General features: G+C 43.5%; 1 protein-coding gene across 1 annotated transcript in view; it reads right to left on the bottom strand.

Moving 5' to 3' along the window:
• The window catches only part of Esr1 (estrogen receptor 1), a 381,713-nt gene that overhangs the window by 373,984 nt on the left and 835 nt on the right, over positions 1–6,894 (bottom strand). The gene's annotated exons all lie outside the window — the stretch shown is intronic.

Raw genomic sequence — 6,894 nt, 5'->3', positions numbered from 1 at the left:
AGATTTTTTTTTTTTAATTACAAGAAACAGTGGATCTTTTTTACAAACTTTTTCTCAAATTAAAGGAGAACACGTGAGATAGGTGGTAGTGATGGTGCATGCCTTTAATCAAAGCGCTCAGGAGGCAAAGACAGTCAGATCTCTGTGAGTTCAAGGCCAGCCAGGTCTACAGAGTGAGTTCCAAGAGAGCTAGGGATACACAGAGAAATCCTGTATTGGAAAACCAGAGGGGAGAGAGAGAGAGAGAGAGGGAGGTCCTACTAGAGAATGAATCCACACTGACAGGTTTACAGTGAACAAGGGGTTGACAGCTGTAATTTTGGGTTGGGAAACACCTGCTCAAATTAAGTAGTTTGTGGTTTCTGTATCCAACAGAAGAGAAAAACACCACATTGATTCTGCCACTGTGTGTGTGTGTGTGTGTGTGTGTGTGTGTGTGTGTGTGAACTAAAGCAATTCAAACCCTCTCCTGTAGGCTGCTATATTTTGTTCTTGTGTCCTACTAAAATTAAGACGATACGGACATATAAACTTGACGAATCCCAAGTGATAGAAAACAGCAACCTTTGCAGTGGGGAATGTGTGTAGGTTGGCGGGGAGAAAAGTGAAAGAAACCTTTCCCGGGTGTTACCTCAGATGGTACGGGCTTCCTCCACCACTTCTGCCCACGCCTGTGAGAGACTGAAATCCACTCCCTGAAGATACTCAGAATTAGACACAATCACAGATGATATTGATATGGAGGACACTGGCACAAGCATGCAACCACCTCGGTAATAAACTTTATTTCTGCCCTAGTGTTTTAGACTGGTTCTAAATAACTCCACGAAGCAAGTGATTGGCGGCTGTTCCACATGGACTGTAGACGTTGACCAAGTTGCCCCGCATTCTTTACCCTACTTCAGTCCACATTTTTTTTTCCCTCCACAGTGACTCTCTAGTTATTCATTATCGGGTTTGGCCGTCTCTCCTAGCTCAACCCCTCCACTTGGCTTGTTGCTGGGTAGGCTTGACCTAAGAGAATGCATGAGGAAAGAGCCAGAATTTTCCTTTGATGTCTTAGAACTCAGGATTCCATTATATAATCTACCATAAATCCTGCCAGTCAGGACTGACACCAGCTTCCAAAGTTACCAGAGTCCGACACTCCTTACTTGATTCATTGTGGATTCTGACTTGTCTTAATTAATATGGACTCAGGGCCTCCGCTTGCCAGTGATAAGAGAATCCTCTGATTTGCCTTCTTCGTAGCTTTAAGGGTTTCCTTGATTGATTTTCTTCTCCTGAAATCTAAGCCTCACATGCTAAATGTTCTGACTGGCTCAGGTTTGACCTCACAGATGTTTCCTTGTGGTCACAAAAAATATCTCTCCTCTGAGAATAGGTTTGATAATTTTTTTTTAAAGGGGGAGGCAATAAATTTTGAACTGAACTGGATGAAGAAGTCAAATGCAGGCTATTAGCCACACTTTTTTTTTTTTTACTTCTACAACTTGCCCAGTGTGTTCAAGTCTCAAATATAAATGGTGGTGGGCGATAGCATTCCCTATGAACAAATTTAGGCCTTGCGACAACCCCTCCCCCCCCCAGCCTTCTTCTGTGTAACAACATAAACTATCTCCTTGCTCAACATATGAGCGAGGCTTCCCACAAGGAGAAAATTGGCACGTTTAAATGTCCTTTCTACTCTAAATGCTCAGGAAGGAGTGAGGTGGACAGGGTCCAGACAGTGAGAAGGAAGGAGATCGAGGGCCTGTCTCATCGGAACACAAAGAATTTGTGAACTGTTCTCAGTGATTAATACTCAGCACTTGAACCCTGCTTATGCAACAGGAGCACTACAGTGAGCTGACTCTTGGTTTCTGGTTTTTGCCTTTCCTAGAAAACATTTTTCTATGAATCTTTTTGTTCTGTTTTGGTTTGGTTTGGTTGCACATTAGATTTGAAGTATGAAAATGGAGTGGAGGGAAGAACACCAAAGCAACGTAAGCAATGTCCCTCTAGCAAAGTGACACCCTGTCACTCTCTCCCTGTCCCTCTCTGCTCAGAAAAGGAAAGCCAGGCATCAGCTGCCAAGGGACACTCTCATGAGCACTTTGAGATTCATTGTAACCGAAGTCATGTTGCTGAATGTGCTTAGTGTTTTCTCCCAACCCTTGTCTCCAATAGACGCCTGCCTTGTTTGATTCCAGAGCTGTCACCCTAACCTTTTACCGTACCTTACTCCTTTAAAGGACAAGGAAAAAGAGAAAGGGAAAAAACAGACGCTCCTGCCCTCCAATCGCTGGACTCAGCTCCAAATCATCTGAAGCATTTCAGTGGTGACAAGAGGTGTCACAGGCTCCCTGCCCTGAGAGATACTCCAGTGACATCAGCCATCTTGTATTCCCAGGCAGGCACCTATGGGTTTAGTTGTACATGGGCTACTGTCCTGACTCCTAACTTTACTGTCTTCTAAATGGAGGGTGCTGAAGACAGGAGGTACAGAAGCGGGATTTGGTACCAACACTGGGATCATACCCAGCGTGCCATGCCTTCACTCATCTGCTAGGGAATCAGGCCTCCAAAGTCAAAGGGCTGCTTACGTACGCAATGTAAAGCACATGTTTGACAAGTGTGTATAAATTACAAATAACTGCAGCAGTCTCCATGTCATACAAACAGGGGCATTTTCTTAGGAACCTACATTCTATCCAAATAAGATTATTTTTGCCATGAAAATATCCCAGGGAAAAAGCATTTTGCGCATATAAAGCGTGCGGTTTAGTCCCTGTGATCCCTGAATGAAAATCTTCTGGCATCTGTTTGGCAATTAGTTGCTAGACCCCATCTTTCAATTAGAAAGATAGCAAAATACCCAGCATACATGTGTCTGTCTGTCTGTCTGCTCATTACTAGAAACTAAACACAGAAACTTGCCTGTTCCAAGCAAGCCCTCTACTACTGAGCCACACCCCTCGCCCTTCCCTAACTTATTCTTTTGAATAAGAGGACTGCCAAATTTCAAAGCTGGTGTTGAACTCACCATATGACCCCTGTGGACCTTCCACTAGTGATCCTTCTGCCTCAGCCTCCTGAGTAGCTGGGATTGAAAGCTTGCACCACCAGGCTCACTTTACAGTAATATCTTTTGACTCCCTTTCCACTCCTCTCTCTACTGGCCATTTTTTTAGACAGTCTTTTCTCCCCCATAAATAATCATAATTCAAAAAGTGAGCCCTTAAAAGACTTACTAAATTGCCCAATTTAAGTTGTTCACTCTAAATTAGCCATTCACCTCTCCCGAGCTAGTCCAATCATCTCCAAATTGATGCGCTCACTCTTCAACTAAAAACCTCAATCTACACAGTATTTCCAAAGAGAAGGCCTCATTTCATCACAACCTCACACAGAATCTTCAATGTCTCCACTATGAAGTCCAAGGTCCTTAGAACGACATCTAGCTTCACAGCCCTAACGCGTTGCTAACACGTCCCTACATATGTCCTACTTATCTTCCTGTCAGACCGACTCCCAATCCCCCCCAAGGGGATTGTCCCTTTCCTTGGATTAGCATCTTCTACCGCCTAACATCTTCCCAGGGCAACCTACCCATCCTTCTGGGCCAAGGCCAACTGTCACTTCCTGTCCCAAACTCCCTGGGCCAACCAGCAGTAACTTCTCTGTGTGCTTCCATACCGTGGTGCTCATCTCTATGAAAGTACGCATCACTTTCTACTCAATTAGTATATGTCATAGTTATTCTGTAGCGATGGTACATCATACTATGTTTCCAACTCTCCACTTCTGACAATAAAAAAAAAAATCATCTAAAGCACAAAGAATGCATTGTATTCAATCAAACACATACATTGCCTACCTAATACGGATGAGTATCAGGCTCTTCCCAGAATACCACAATGCAACCCTGAGCAAAAGCCCACGGTTCACACTTAAGGTGCTTCCAGTAGGGTCTGCAGCAGACCCTTTAGAACAGAGCTTAATGAGCGACTGTAGAGTTTTACAATGTGCTTGTTCTTGGACAAAATTAAGAATTTAATAAGTAAGTCAAACAGAACTACACTCTTTTCTGAATAAACTTGATGCCAAAATATCCAGTAGCAGGATCTCATGGAAATGAGATTCCCAACATCTCTTAATGGAAAAGAATGCACAGAGGTTACATAGCTTTACCCAGATGCAGAGATGAATTATTGACTACACAATGTGACCAGCTTTGCTACATTCCCTTTCTTTGTAAGGTTTTATAATAAAGCAAACCCTAATGAATGACTAACTGGAGCAAATAAAAATCAGAATTCAAAAGATGGATGCCATCTTGCAGAGAGACTTCAAATTCCTCGTGGATTTCTTTATCACAATTATCAAAGGAAATATCCCAATAAGACTACTTAAGTGAACAGCAGAGGTAGGAAGGGTCTCGGGCATGTAGGCCCCCATTGCAGAAGAACCAGCGTGGCTCTTCTGAAGCAAGTGGAGGAGGAGATCTGTCTAGAGAGTTCAGCTGATAACCACCTGACAAGTAAATGCTTCAATACATACCCAGGAATAAGAAATCATAAAAGAAAAAAAAACCTGGAATGCCACCACTCCAGAGAAGGACAGTTACCAGGGCCACCAACCACTTAGCAAATGGACTAACCTTGCACAACTTGAGGTTTCCCCCGGCTTGTCACCTCCTCTCCACCCACCTCATCTCTTTGTGATGAGCAGTAACAAAAGGTCCTGTGTTTTCATGATAACTATGCCTCATTTGTGTCCACTCTCAGCAAAGAGACACTCCCTCCCCAAAAGAATTGAGAATTAGTGAGTTTGAGTGAGAGGCTAAAGCTAGATTACACTCCTGAAGACTGTAGTTGAGACAATGGAGTAACAGTTGTGTCACCAACAAGACTCGTTATGTTTTGCACTGGAAAAGATAGGGCTTCACCTACATCACATTTCACACCAGAGAACATCTCCCAAGTCACATTGATACTCCAAGGAAGATATGACAGACTTCTTCCAATATCTCATCGCCACCCCCATCTCACATGAAAGCTTTATCACGTGCCTGGAGGCTGTCTCTGTGCACACACTTCCATCTACACACACAGACACACACACACACACACACACACACACACACCGACACACAGGAAAGAGTCATAGAATTCATTGATGCATGCAGTTTTGCTAACCCAAACCCTAACCCTAACCCTAACCCAGGCTGATCTAGACAAAGGACTACTGGCATGTTGCTAAAGAGACAAAATCACCATTATCATACCCATCTTTAGCAAGAGCTACCTGTAAAGTGCCAACCTTTCAAAAGAGCATCTGGGTGTCCAGCGAGATGGCTTAGTGGTAAAGCATTTGCTGGGCAAGCCTGGTGACCTGAGTTCAATTCCCAGAGCCCGTGAGAAGATGGGAGAGAAGTGACCCCACAAAATGTCCTCTGACCTCCACATGGTCACTGTGGAACACACAATGCCCCTACACCCATTCATCATGTGTGTGCCCACACCCACCCACCCACACACACACACACACACACAAATAAACACGTTGTTAGGCCCATTGCAGGGGTCTCGTAGGTGGTGTCTCTTTCTCAGCAAACAGCAGCCAGTCAGCACAGGCTGGTGGGTGGGCAGGGCCACACCTCCTATTGTTTTAGCAGAGTGGAGGCATGGTAGTCTTCTCTCTTGTCTGTTTTTCTTGACAGCCTCCCTGGACCCATGGAACAAACTGCAGCTCAACCACGGCCTCATCTCAAGCAGGCATTCTGACTAACTGGACCAAAAATATAAAGACATACTGAGACAGGACAGATGTGGATAACTCTCCGTGGAAGAAGACGTAGTAGGCACCTGGTGGGATGTCTAGAGTTTGTGTGTCTGAGGACGGTGGGAGACAGATGGTTCAGAGTCCTAAACTGAATGGAAGTCATAGATCACCGAAGGAAAGGACAGTCACCTGACTATGTCATTGCAGTAAATTTAATGCTCTGGGGTTTATTCTCTTCCTTTATTGTCAGGAGCAACGAAACTGAACAACCCTCTTCAAGTGTCAAATCAGCACCTCCGCTCATGAATATAGCCCTGGCACTCACATTCAATATCTTGCCAGTTTTCCTGTATGCCCTGTCTCTCATCTCTATGTCAGTTTTACTTCTCATTGCTATGACAAAAATCCCACCAATCACTGGGTCCAAGACTGGATCCAGCCTCTACAGCAGTATATACAAGCAGGGCCTAGAATGGGCCTTCTCGGAATATTAATAAAACAAAGGCAAAACATTTTCTCTTTTTTTCTTTTCTTTTTTCTTTTCTTTTCCTTTTTTTTTTTTTGAGAAACAAGAAAAAATTTTAGTGAATACAAATAGGTGCTGACCCCAAGTTCACAGAGATTCCTACCCTACTGACTTTAAAAAATAATAATAACTTTAAATACTTTTAATTGGTACTCCAACATCCGCCCTGTTCATATATATTATTGTTTCCAATTCAAAACCAAATACATTTCCCATCAACCTTGTAGGTGGAGGTGCTCTGTAAATCTATTAGATTTGGCTCAAGAAGCTAATTTTCAAACATCTGGCACCCTTGAGTGGTACTTCATGTCACAATTCAACATCATCTTAATAAAACCCAACCCTTATATTAGGTTAAAAAAAAAAAACTTAAAATAAATTTTAACCAGCTAGGCTTTTCTGGGCAAGTCAGAGAGAACAAACACTGGCAAGTTCTTGGTCAAGCATGAGACTTTCCACTACAGGAAACGGGTGGCCTTCCTGTGGCCAAAATGAAAGTCTCCCTTTCTGCCTTTTGTAACTACCACGTCACCGGCGAGTGGCACACACTGTGTGGCACTGTCCTTAACACACACACCACCCTGCCTCAAAAAAAAAAAAAA

The sequence above is a fragment of the Mastomys coucha genome, unplaced genomic scaffold (genome assembly GCF_008632895.1).
Source record: "Mastomys coucha isolate ucsf_1 unplaced genomic scaffold, UCSF_Mcou_1 pScaffold5, whole genome shotgun sequence".
NCBI lineage: Eukaryota > Metazoa > Chordata > Mammalia > Rodentia > Muridae > Mastomys > Mastomys coucha.
This window is presented reverse-complemented; position numbering and strand designations above follow the sequence as displayed.